Genomic DNA, 13,806 nt, shown 5'->3' on the forward strand with positions numbered 1-13,806 from the left:
AGGAAGGCCGCTCCCTCCTGTAGGCCCACTCCACCAGGCCTAGGAGGCGGGGCCCACACCCGCTACGGCTACAGCTTTAAGGACACTGGTGCTGCTGCAGCAAATGTTTAAAATGTTTTTATATGTTTTAAAGTATTTTAAAGGGGTTTTGACTTTTTACTTTGTTGTACCACTGTGAACGGTGCTTTTATTGATGTATTTCTATTTTGTTCCGTTTTTATTTTGGTTTGGGGTTGGATATTGAGTGGGGTGGGGATTGGTTTTGTTTGGTATAAATTGTTTTTGGTTCGGTTTGTTTTTCTATTTTGTAAGTGGAGTTTGGTATGAGGCTTGGGATTGCTGCCGTGGTGGGCCGAGGGAGGTATGGCGTTGGGGGCAGATGTCATAGGCGAAGGGGATCGAGATATGGATATGCTCGTACCCCTTCCAATCTGCGCCCCATCCCGAGGGACGAGGGTAGGGTGAGCAAGGATTACTCACCTCCGTCACTGGTGTTGTGCAATGCCAGGTCCATAGGCAACAAAACCGCCACCCTGCGATATTTCTTCACCTCGCAGGGGGTTGACCTGGCTTGTGTGACGGAGACCTGGGTGCGTGAAGGGGATACTGTTACCTTATGAGAGATGGCGCCCCCGGGTTTCTCCGTCCTCCACCAGTCGCGAACTGTGGGCCGGGGGGAGGGGTGGCATTATTAATCCAGGAAGATTGTTCTTTCGGGGCTCTACCATCGCTGTTGATCCCCGGCATTGAATGTGTTGGCCTAGTGTGGGGCTCCGAGGTGAGCTTGGCTGTCTGGCTGGTGTACCGGCCACCTAGCGCACCAGCAGCCACCCTGTCAGGCCTGCTAGAGGCGGTGGCCGGCTGGGCCTTGGAATTCCCTAACCTATTGGTATTGGGGGACGTCAACGTCCATGCTGACGCCACTCCCTCCTCACAGGCTCTGGACCTGGTGTCTTCCATGACGACACTAGGGCTCTCCCAGTTTGTTTCGGGCCCCACACATCAAGCAGGCCACACGCTGGATCTGATCTTTGGCGTCGTTATAGATGTGATCATGTCTCCTTCGATGAAGGTGCCATGGTCTGATCACTACGCTCTGAAAGCCAGGATTGATTTTCCACCCCCACCCTGCTTAGGTGGCGAGCCAATTTGGGCTCGCCCGCAGAGGCTGATGGACCCTGATAGATTCCGTCAGGCCTTGCGAGATCTTGCTTCCCCTGGCGACTCATTGACTGAGCTTGTTGAGGGCTGGAATATCCAGCTCCTGGCAGCCATCGATGAGATTGCACCTAAGCGCCCTCTGCGACCCCGCAGAAACCGGGCTCCCTGGTTTACCGAGGAGCTCCGGAAAATGAAGCGGGACCTCAAACGGCTAGAGCGAGTATGGCGGGGTGCCCGTGACGGAGCCTCAAGAACATCTTATAGGGTTTTTATGAAAACCTATGAGATGGCAGTGAAGGCAGCTAAGAAGTCCTACTTCTCGGCCTCCATTGCCTCCGCTAGCTCTTGCCCAGCGCAATTATTTAGTATAATTAGGTCTTTAACATCCCTTGCAGGACAGCCAAATTTAAATAACAATTTGACACACAGCTGTGAGGCATTTGCGAACTTTTTTGCGGAGAAGGTCCTGTTGCTCCGCCATGACCTCCCTGCCAATTTGGATACAATAAAGGAAATGGAGGCCCCTTGACTGTCCTCGGGTCCAGTATTGGACCACTTTGACCGGATATTCCCAGCCGATGTGGACAGACTACTCCGAGCTGGAAAGCCCACCACCTGTCCTCTTGACCCGTGCCCATCTTGGCTGATTAGAGCGTGTCCAGACGAGGTGCGGGCCCCCCTGGGTGATATCATCAATTTGTCCCTTGGCACCGGGATATTGCCAGGGGAACTGAAGGAGGCAGTGGTGCGCCCGCTCTTAAAGAAAACATCATTCGATCCCTTAGATCTATCCAATTACTGCCCAGTTTCGAATCTTCCATTCCTGGGTAAGGTGATTGAGAGAGCGGTTGCTGAACAGCTTGGTAGGTTTCTGGATGAAACATCGGCCCTGGATCCATTCCAGTCCGGCTTCCGCGCTGGTCATGGGACCGAGACGGCTCTGGTCGCCCTAACAGATGATCTCCGTAGGCAGCTAGATCGAGGCGGGTCGGGGCTGCTGATTCTTCTAGACCTGTCAACAGCCTTCGACATGGTCGATCACGGACTCCTGGACCACCTCCTTGCCGACGTTGGGATTCAGGGCACAGCCTTTCAATGGCTGCGCTCGTTTCTGTCTGGTCGGGGACAGAGGGTGGCGCTTGGGGGAGAATTGTCATCGCGCCACTCCTTGGTGTGTGGAGTGCCTCAGGGTGCGATTCTCTCCCCGATGCTTTTTAAGATCTTTATGCGCCCCCTCGCCCAGCTTGTCCGGAGTTTTGGGCTGGGTTGCCATCAGTATGCTGAAGACACCCAACTCTATCTGTTGATGGATGGCCATCCTGACTCGGCCCCAGACACACTGACCAGATGTCTGGAAGCTGTGGCTGGATGGTTAGTGGGAGCCGGTTGAAGTTAAATCCTTCGAAGACAGAGGTCCTCTGGCTGGGGCAGGGCGATATGGGATTGAGGGGGCAACTCCCATCTCTTGCGGGGGTGCAATTAGTGCCAGCACCGTCCGTTAAGAGTTTGGGTGTAATCTTCGATACCTCCCTCTCTATGGAGGCGCAGATTACAGCTATAACAAAGGCAGCATTTTTTCATCTCCGCCAAGCTAAGCAGTTGGCCCCTTATCTCTCTCGCCCTGACCTAGCCACTGTGATCCACGCGACGGTCACCTCCAGACTGGATTATTGTAACTCGCTCTACGTGGGGCTACCCTTGAGACTGACCCAGAAACTCCAACGGGTGCAGAATGCCGCGGCGAGACTCCTTATGGGGTCTTCGCTGCGAGATCACATTCATCCGGTACTATACCAGCTGCACTGGCTCCCGGTGGAGTACAGGATCAGGTTTAAGGTGCTGGTTTTAACCTTTAAAGCCCTATACGGCCTAGGACCCTCGTACCTACGGGACCGCCTCTCCTGGTATGTACCACAGAGGAACTTACGGTCTGCAAATAAAAACATCTTGAAGATCCCAGGCCACAGAGAGGTTAGGCTGGCCTCAACTAGAGCCAGGGCCTTTTCGGCCGCGGCTCCAATCTGATGGAACACTCTGTCACAAGAGACCAGGGCCCTGCGGGACTTGACATCTTTCCGCAGGGCCTGCAAAACAGAGCTGTTCCACCAGGCCTTTGGTCAGGGCGCAGCCTGACCCCCCTCCTCTGGCAATCTGCACAGAATTTTGCTTATTGGTTGCCATAAATTTGATTTTAATTAATTTTTATAATGAAATGTTTTTAGAATCGTTGGATTATTTTGATTGTTGTTAGCCGCCCTGAGCCCAGCTTCGGCTGGGGAGGGCGGGATATAAATAAAATTTATTATTATTATTATTACATGAAAATACATTTAAATTCTTACAGGACCCTGTTTCGATGTATTCACCTTCATTAGCTAGTATATTTAATAACAAGAACTCCAACTTATTAAACATTGCAATGTAGCCTTGTGGCAAATGGTTCTGCGTTTAAGGTTCCTGCAGGAGAGCTTCTTCTACACTCTGAGTGCTTGGTTGGAAGTTTCTTGCACCTTAGATGCCCACAAATGTGACAAATTGTGTCAGAAGTGTAGAGAAAACTTGTGTTAATTTTTATTTTAAAAATCAAAGGTATGTATGCCAGCTGCAGTGATCATGGAGCCCAAGAAAGTAAAATCTCTCACTGCCTGACAACAGCCACGAAATTAAAAGACGCCTGCTTTTTCAGTTCATTATATATCATCTCCCAGAAAGCCTTAATCTTCGGGCACGTCCACCAAAGGTGAAAGAATGTACCCTCAGTTTCTTTACATTTCCAACATTTATTATCGGGCAAATGATAAATTTTTGCAAGCTTGACTGGGGTCATGTACCACCTATATATCATTTTCATAATATTCTCTCTCAAGGCATTACATGCCGTAAATTTCATACCGGTGGTCCACAACTTTTCCCAGTCAGCAAACAAAATGTTATGACCTATGTCCTGTGCCCATTTGATCATAGCTGATTTAACTGTTTCGTCCTGAGTATTCCATTTCAACAGCAAGTTATACATTCTTGAAAGGATCTTAGTTTTAGGTTCTAACAGTTCTCTTTCCAGTTTCGATTTTTCCACCTGGAAGCCCAATTTTTTATCCAAATTATAGGCCTCTCTTATTTGATAATAATGAAGCCAATCTCGCACTTTGTCTTTTAATTTCTCAAAACTCTGCAGTTTCATTTTGTCTCCTTCCTGTTCTAATATCTCCCAATATTTCGGCCATTTGGCCTCCATATTGAGTTTTTTCAGAGCCTTTGCCTCCATGGGTGACAACCACCTTGGGGTCTTATTTTCCAATAGATCTTTGTACCTTATCCAGACATTAAATAATGCTTTCCTGACAATATGATGTTTGAAATTTTTGTGCACTTTAACCTTGTCATACCACAAAGATGCATGCCATCCAAAAGCATTATTAAACCCTTCCAAATCCAAAATGTCAGTGTTCTCAAGAAGCAGCCAATCTTTCAACCAGCAGAATGCTGCTGATTCATAATAAAGTTTAAAGTCCGGCAGGGCAAACCCCCCTCTTTCCTTCGCATCAGTTAATATTTTAAATTTTATTCTGGGCTTTTTGCCCTGCCAGACAAATCTAGAGATGTCTCTCTGCCACTTCTTGAAACAATCCATCTTGTCCACAATCTGTAAAGTTTGAAACAAAAATAACATTTTTGGCAATACATTCATCTTTATAACTGCAATTCGACCCAACAAGGAAAGCTTCAAATTAGACCATATTTCTAAATCTTTTTTAACTTCTGACCAACATTTCTCATAGTTGTCTTTAAATAAATTCAAATTTTTAGCTGTCATATTAATCCCCAGATATTTCACTTTCTTAACTAAGGTCAAACCAGTCTCATTCTGAAACCTTTCTTTTTCAATCTGTGTTAAATTTTTCTCTAAAACCTTCGTTTTTGACTTGTTCAATTTAAATCCAGCCACCTGACCAAAATCTTGAATCAGTTCTAATACCCTTTTCGTACTAGATTCTGGCTCCTGTAATGTCAAAACTAGGTCATCTGCAAAAGCCTTCAATTTATATTGTTTGGCTCCGACCTGAATTCCTTTGATCAAACGGTCCCTTCTAATCATATTCAGCAGCACCTCCAGGACCGAAATAAATAGTAATGGAGAGATAGGGCAACCTTGTCGTGTTCCTTTTTCTATCTTAAATTCTTCAGTCACCACATTATTAACTATCAATTTAGCTTTTTGTTCTGAATAAATTGCACTTATACCATTTTCAAACCCTTGTCCCACCCCCATTCCCTTAAGATTTTTCTTCATAAAGTTCCAGGAAATATTATCAAAGGCCTTCTCCGCATCAATAAAAATTAAGGCAGCTTTTGTGTTGATAATCACTTGTAATATTTCCAAAATGTCAATTATATTTCTTGTATTATCAGACAAGTGTCTACCTGGGAGAAAGCCAGCCTGGTCCTTGTGAATCTCTTCTGCTAATACTTTTTTTAATCTGTTAGCTAAAATGTCGGCAAAGATTTTGTAATCCACATTTAAAAGGGATATGGGATGGTAGTTCTTGAGTTGTGTCTTTTTGGACTCTAATTTCGGTATAAGTGTAATAGAAGCTTCTTTCCATGACTCCGGCGCCTTCTTCCTCTCCATGATTTCGTTGCACACCTCCTTTAATGGTTGAATTAAGTAGTCTTTCAAAGTTTTATAATACTTGGAGGTTAGCCCGTCCGGCCCTGGAGACTTGCCCAGCTGCATGTTCTCAATGGCACCTTCAATCTCCTGTTCTGTAATTGCGTGATTCAACATTATCCGTTTTTCTTGAGATGTTTTTTGTAATCCATTGGATCTTAAAAATTGATCTATATCAGTTTCTTTCTGGGGCCCTTGCGTGTAAAGTTGTTTAAAATATCCCTGGAAACACCGTCTAATCTCCACAGGATTCTGGATACTTTTCCCTTCTATCTCGAGATTTGTAATAGTGTTTAACTTCTGTCTTTTTTTAACTGCCAAGCTAGCAGTTTCCCACATTTGTTAGCCGATTCAAATTTCTTTTGCCTCATCTGTTTTATTTTCCATTCTACTTCTTGGTTTATCAGTTTCATGTATTGTACTTGGTATAATTTAATTTCTCTCAGAATCTCCTGTGAATTTGGTTTCGACTTTAATTTCTTCTCTCCTTTTATTTTTTCCAAAATTTTATCTTTTTTTTTTCATTTTGAGTCCTCTTTTTTATAGCATTCTGTTGAATTAGAAACCCTCTCATAACCGCTTTACTTGCGTCCCAGATTACTCTTTTTTCCACCATAGTTCTCAAGTTTACTTCAAAATAGTCTCTCAGTGTCTTTTGGGCCTTCTTGATAATCTCTTGATCCCGTAATAAGGTGTCATTCATCTTCCATCTGAAGGAACTGGTTGGTGTTAGTTTCATTTCCAACTTTACAGCATTATGGTCGGAGCACGTTCTTGGGCAGATTTCCACCTTTTTTATCGTAGGTGCCAGTGCTCTAGTTGTCCATATTTGGTCAATTCTAGTCCATGTCAATTTGGCTTCAGAAAAGAATGTGCCTTCTCTTTCCAGGGGATTTTTGGTTCTCCATATGTCAATTAGATCCATATTGTCAGTCAGTTCAAAGAAAGTTTTTGGTAGTCTGCCCTCTTTTGTTACAGTCTGTTTCTGTGCCTTGTCCATGTTCGTGGATACCACTCCATTCATATCTCCCATCATGATGATGTTGTTGTAGTCCATATAATCCAACATTGTCTCGTGCAACTTCTTATAAAACTCCGATTTCCCCTCATTTGGTGCATAAATTCCTAAAATCAAAAATTTAAATATACCTTCCTTAAGAAACCAGAGGCCTTTCTCTTGGGTATAGTCGGCCAATTGGTGTTAAAGAAAGATAGAACGTTTTTTATGTATGCGACAACAGCAGCAAGAATACTTATCGCAAAGTACTGGAAGACACAAGATTTGCCCACCTTGGAAGAATGGCAGATGCAAGTAATAGACTACATAGAATTGGCAGAAATGACTGGCAGAATCCGAGACCTGGGAGAAGAATTGGTGGAAGAGGACTGGAAGAAGTTTAAAGACTATCTGCAGAAACACTGCAAAGTTTATGAATGTTAAAAGGATGTTGGATATGAAATAATATGGCATTAGTGATACAGTGTGAAAAAATATGCCAAAATGTAATAGAAAAAGGGTGAAAGGCAAAAGTTTTATTATGTCAAAAGTAAATAATGTGTTAAGGGTGTTTAAATACAAGGAGGAAGATTGGAGACATAATAGAGTGATTTTAATAATTAGAAATGAGTTCTGAAAGAGGGCAAGGATTTGCTGTATCTGATTGGGTAAAAAGGAACACAAAAAAGGGAGGCGTGAGGAAGTCAAGAAAGAAAGTTAATCAAGTATGAATTTAAAAGTTGGAGTTTTTATTTTTCTTATCGATGGGAGGATGTGTATTTTGTTTTTTTGATCTGTTTTATGTGTATTTTCGATTACGTTTTTATTTTTCTTTACTTTTTTTGGTTGTTATGTGTTTTCTCTTTTATAAAAACTTAATAAATATTTTTTTTTTTAAAAAAAAGACGCCTGCTTTTTGGGAGAAAAGCAATGACAAACCTAGACAGCATCTTAAAAAGCAGAGACATCACCTTGCCAACAAAGGTCCGTATAGTTAAAGCTATGGTTTTCCCAGTAGTGATGTATGGAAGTGAGAGCTGGACCATATGGTTTTCCCAGTAGTGATGTATGGAAGTGAGAGCTCTCCCTTTGCTCTCCCTGTGCAAAGGTCAGAGGGGGCAGGGTTTCTGTTGAGGCAGGTGATTAGCTGTGGGAGGAGCTTATCAGAGCTTGCAGGGCAGCGCCGCGCACCGCTAGGCACGCGCAGTTTGATCCATCTTTTACATTTCGGGGAGCTAGTCTCAAACGTTTGTTGGGGGAGACCTAGGGGTTTTTTTGGGGGGGGGAGTTATTTGTCCTGTCTGCACGCTTCTTATGATGGAGGACCGCTGTAGCCACCCCCAATGACACGTTCTCAAGATGGAGAGTGAGGGAACAGCTGCAGTCGCCTGCAGTTCCTGCGCAATGTTTGCCATCTTGCCAAAGGTTGCAGGCAGCTTTATCTGCAGCATTTTCATGTTGATTGCCCCCTTAAAAGACAAAGTCCAGCAACTGGAGGAACGTGTAGCTACGCTCCAAAGAATTGGAGAGCTGGAGCTCTTCTTGGAAGCAACAGATCACACAGTCTCCACCAAGGAGGAGACAGGGGACTCCCCTGAGAAGGAGGCTAGTTCACCAACACAGGAGCCAGATATATGGAGAAACGTGACTCAAAGAAGTAGGAGACCCAGGGTTCGCTCTGATTGTTTAGAAATACACAATCGCTTTGAGGTCCTCTCCCCTAGCATGGAAGACGAAGAGCAGACTCCATTTGAGGATCTCTCCCTCATTACAGTCGATCAGGTATATGAAGACGAGCAGCAAAGTCAGTCCTCAGGGAACGTGCAGGCGACCTTGGAATGAACAGCTCATGGAAGAACCCCGACCAAACCTAAGAGGAGGCGTGTAGTGGTGACAGGGGATTCCCTACTGAGGGGAACAGAAGCAGTGATCTGTGGGCCTGACAAGATGTCTTGGGAAGTGTGCTGTCTCCCCGGGGCTAAGATCCAAGATGTAACTGAACGACTGCAAGGAATCATAAAACCCACTGACAAATACCCCTTCCTCTTGGTTCATGTGGGAACCAATGACACTGCAAGCAATAGCCTACAGAAGATCAAAAGAGACTATGAGGCTCTGGGCAGGAAATTGAAGCAATTAAATGCACAAATTGTCATCTCATCTGTCCTCCCAGTTGAACGACGTGGCCCAGGGAGAGATGCGCAAAGCATGGGAAATAAACAAGATGAGCTTGAGCTCTTGGTACAGCAAACTAAATATGACATAATAGGCATCACTGAAACCTGGTGGGATAAGTCCCACGACTGGAATGTAATAATGGAGGGATACAATCTATTTCAGAGAAACAGACCAGACAAGAAAGGAGGAGGAGTGGCGTTATATGTCAGGAATGTGTATACCTGTGAAGAGATCCAAGATTTAGAACCTCAAAGCCAAAGTGAGAGCATTTGGGTCAAAATTAAGGGAGAGAAGAATAACAGGGACTTCATTGTGGGAGTTTACTATAGATCCCCAAGCCAAACGGAGGACATAGATGATGCCTTCCTGGAACAGATGGCCAAGCATGCAAAAGGAAGGGAGATAGTAGTAATGGGGGACTTCAATTACCCGGATATTTGCTGGATGTCAAACTCAGCCAAGAGCATAAGGTCAAACAGATTCCTCACTGGCCTTGCAGACAACTTCGTTGTCCAGAAAGTGGGAGAAGCAACAAGAGGAACAGCCATTTTAGATCTGGTCCTAACCAATGTTGATGACCTGGTTATTGGGGTAGAAGTGGAAGGATCATTAGGCGCGAGTGATCATGCTCTTCTGAAGTTTACTATACAGCAGAAAGGAGCAGCCAAGCATACTAGGACTCAATTTCTTGACTTTAAGAAAGCCGACTTCATAAAACTTAGGGAAGTGCTGGGTGAGATCCCATGGACAGTAATACTAAAAGGAAAGGGAGTTCATGATGGCTGGGAGTTTGTTAAGAGGGAGATAGTAAAAGCACAACTTCAGGCAATACCAATGAGACGGAATGGGGGTAGGGCAAGGGTTTGAAAATGGTATAGGCGCAATTTATTCAGAACAAAAAGCAAAATTAATTGTAAATAATGTGGTTACGGATGAATTTAAGATAGAAAAAGGGACACGACAGGGGTGCCCAATTTCCCCATTGCTTTTTATATCGGTCTTGGAGGTTTTGCTGAACATGATAAGGAAAGACCAGTTGGTCAAAGGGATACAGGTCGGAGCCAAACAGTATAAATTGAGAGCATTTGCAGATGACTTAGTTTTGACGTTACAGGAGCCAGAATCTAGCACAAAAAGGGTTTTAGACTTAATTAATGAATTTGGTCAAGTAGCAGGATTTAAACTGAACAAGTCAAAAACTAAGTTTTAGAGAAAAATTTAACATCAATGGAAAAAGAAAGGTTTCAGAATGAGACTGGTTTGATTGTGGTTAAGAAAGTGAAATATTTGGGGATTAAGATGACAGCGGAAAATGTGAACTTATTTAAAGACAGTTATGAAAAATGCTGGTCAGAAGTGAAAAGAGATTTAGAAATATGGTCAAATTTGAAGCTTTCCTTGTTGGGCCGAATTGCAGTTATAAAAATGAATGTATTGCCCAGAATGTTATTTTTGTTCCAAACATTGCAAATTGTGGACAAGATGGACTGTTTCAAGAAGTGGCAGAAAGATATCTCTAGATTTGTCTGGCAGGGCAAAAAGCCCAGAATAAAATTTAAGATTTTAACTGATGTAAAGGAAAGGGGCGGTTTTGCCCTGCCGGACATCAAACTTTACTACGAATCAGCAGCTTTTTGCTGGTTGAAAGACTGGCTGCTTCTGGAGAACACAGACATTTTGGATTTGGAAGGTTTTAATAATGCTTTTGGGTGGCATGCATCTTTGTGGTATGACAAGGTTAAGGTTCATAAAGCATTTAAAAATCATATTGTCAGGAAAGCACTGTTTAATGTTTGGATAAGATACAAAGATCTATTGGAAAATAAGACCCCAAGGTGGTTGTCACCAATGGAAGCTAAAGCTTTCAAAAGACTTAATATGGAGTCCAAATGGCCAAAATACTGTGAGATTTTGGAACAAGAGGGAGACAAATTGAAATTGCAGAGCTTTGAGAAATTAAAGAGTAAAGTACGAGATTGGCTTCATTACTATCAGATAATGGAGGTTTATAAATTGGATAAAAAAATCGGATTCCAGGTGGAAAAATCGAAATTAGAAACAGAATTGTTAGAACCTAAAACTAAGAATTTGTCAAAGATGTATAACTTGCTGTTGAAATGGAATACTCAGGATGAAACGGTGGTCTGCTATGATTAAATGGGCACAAGATGTTGGACATAACATCATGTTTGCGGACTGGGAACAGTTATGGACCACCGGTTTGAAATTTACGGCATGTAATGCCTTAAGAGAGAATATTATGAAAATGATTTATAGGTGGTACATGACCCCAGTCAAGCTTGCAAAAATTTATCATTTGCCCAATAGCAAATGTTGGAAATGTAAAGAGACTGAAGGTACATTCTTTCACCTTTGGTGGACGTGCCCAAGGATTAAGGCCTTCTGGGAAATGATTTATAATGAATTGAAAAAGGTACTTAAGTACACCTTCTTGAAAAAAACAGAGGCCTTTCTTCTGGGCATGGTTGGCCAATTGGTACTAAAGAAGGACAGAACTTTCTTTATGTACGCGACAACAGCAGCAAGAATTCTCATCGCAAAATACTGGAAGACACAAGATTTACCCACTCTGGAGGAATGGCAGATGAAGATGATCGAATACATGGGATTGGCGGAAATGACCGGCAGAATCCGAGACCAGGGGAAAGAGTCGGCGGAAGAAGATTGGAGGAAATTTAAAGACTATCTACAGAAATATTGCAAAATTAATGAATGCTAGAATGATGTTGGACAGAAATTAAATGGTTACCAGCTGTAATGTAAAGGGAATTATAAGTTAAAATAAGTTATATCAATGTTGCAACAAGGATTTTGCTGAATTAAGAATTTGAACTGGAATACAAAAGGGGGAGGTGAGAGGAGGTCCGGGATATAAGGTAATGGAAATAAGAATTGGGAATTATACTTGTTTTGTTTTGTCTTAAATGTGTATTTTTGCTTTTTTTGTCTATTGTTTTTCTTTGTGTATAAAATTGGAAAATCTTAATAAATATATATATATATATATATATATATATATATATATATATATATATAAAAGAGATCCCATGGACAGTAATACTAAAAGGAAAGGGAGTTCATGATGGCTGGGAGTTTGTTAAGAGGGAGATAGTAAAAGCACAACTTCAGGCAATACCAATGAGACGGAAACATAGAAGGTGCCTAAAGAAGCCAGGGTGGCTATCTAAAGAACTTTTAACTGAGTTAAGATTTAAAAAGGATGTGTACAAAAAATGGAAAAGGGGGAAACCACGAAAGAGGAATTCAAACAAATAGCCAGCACGTGTAGACACAAAGTCAGAAAAGCTAAAGCACAGAATGAACTCAGGCTTGCTAGAGAGGTTAAAAGCAACAAAAAAGGCTTTTATGGGTATGTTCGTAGCAAAAGGAAGAACAAAGAAACAGTGGGGTCACTCAGAGGAAAAGATGGTGAAATGCAAACAGGGGACACAGAAAGGGCTGAACTCCTCAATGCCTTCTTTGCCTCAGTCTTCTCCGATAAAGAAAACAATGCCCGACCTGAAGAATTTGGAGCAAATGATTCAGCAGAGGAAACACAGCCCAGAATAACTAAGGAGATAGTACAAGAATACTTGGCTAGTTTAGATGTATTCAAGTCTCCAGGGCCAGATGAACTGCATCCAAGAGTATTAAAAGAACTGGCAGATGTGATCTCAGAACCACTGGCAGTCATCTTTGAGAATTCCTGGAGAACAGGCGAAGTCCCGACAGACTGGAGGAGGGCAAATGTTGTCCCTATTTTCAAAAAGGGGAAAAGAGAGGACCCAAATAATTACCGCCCAGTCAGTCTGACATCAATACCAGGGAAGATTCTGGAGCAGATCATTAAGCAAACAGTCTGTGAGCACCTAGAAAGGAATACTGTGATCACCAATAGTCAGCATGGATTTCTGAAAAATAAGTCATGTCAGACTAACCTGATCTCGTTTTTTGACAGAATTACAAGCCTGGTAGATGAAGGGAACACAGTGGAGGTAGCCTACCTTGATTTCAGCAAGGCATTTGACACGGTGCCCCATGATATTCTTGTAAAGAAGCTGGTAAAATGCGGACTTGATTATACTACCACTCAGTGGATTTGTAACTGGCTGACTGACTGAACCCAAAGGGTGCTCATCAATGGTTCCTCCTCATCCTGGAGAAGAGAGACTAGTGGGGTGCCTCAGGGTTCTGTCATGGGCCCAGGCTTATTCAACATCTTTATCAACGACTTGGATGATGGACTCAAGGGCATCCTGATCAAATTTGCAGATGACACCAAACTGGGAGGGGTGGCTAACACCCTAGAGGACAGGATCACCCTTCAAAACGACCTTGACAGATTAGAGAACTGGGCCAAAACAAACAAGATGAATTTTAACAGGGAGAAATGTAAAGTATTGCACTTGGGCAAAAAAAAATGAGAGGCACAAATACAAGATGGGTGACACCTGGCTTGAGAGCAGTACATGTGAAAAGGATCTAGGAGTCTTGGTTGACCACAAACTTGACATGAGCCAACAGTGTGACGCGGCAGCTAAAAAAGCCAATGCAATTCTGGGCTGCATCAATAGGAGTATAGCATCTAGATCAAGGGAAGTAATAGTGCCACTGTATTCTGCTCTGGTCAGACCTCACCTGGAGTACTGTGTCCAGTTCTGGTCACCACAGTTCAAGAAGGACACTGACAAACTGGAACGTGTCCAGAAGAGGGCAACCAAAATGGTCAAAGGCCTGGAAACGATGCCTTATGAAGAATGGCTAAGGGAGCTGGGCCTGT

General features: G+C 43.1%; 1 long non-coding RNA gene across 1 annotated transcript in view; it reads right to left on the reverse strand.

Annotated features, from left to right (window-relative positions):
• The window catches only part of LOC309344866, a 79,544-nt gene that overhangs the window by 30,888 nt on the left and 34,850 nt on the right, over positions 1–13,806 (reverse strand). The window lies entirely within an intron of this gene.

Source organism: Podarcis erhardii (genome assembly GCF_964252035.2).
Source record: "Podarcis erhardii genome assembly, chromosome: 1".
Taxonomy (NCBI): domain Eukaryota; kingdom Metazoa; phylum Chordata; class Lepidosauria; order Squamata; family Lacertidae; genus Podarcis; species Podarcis erhardii.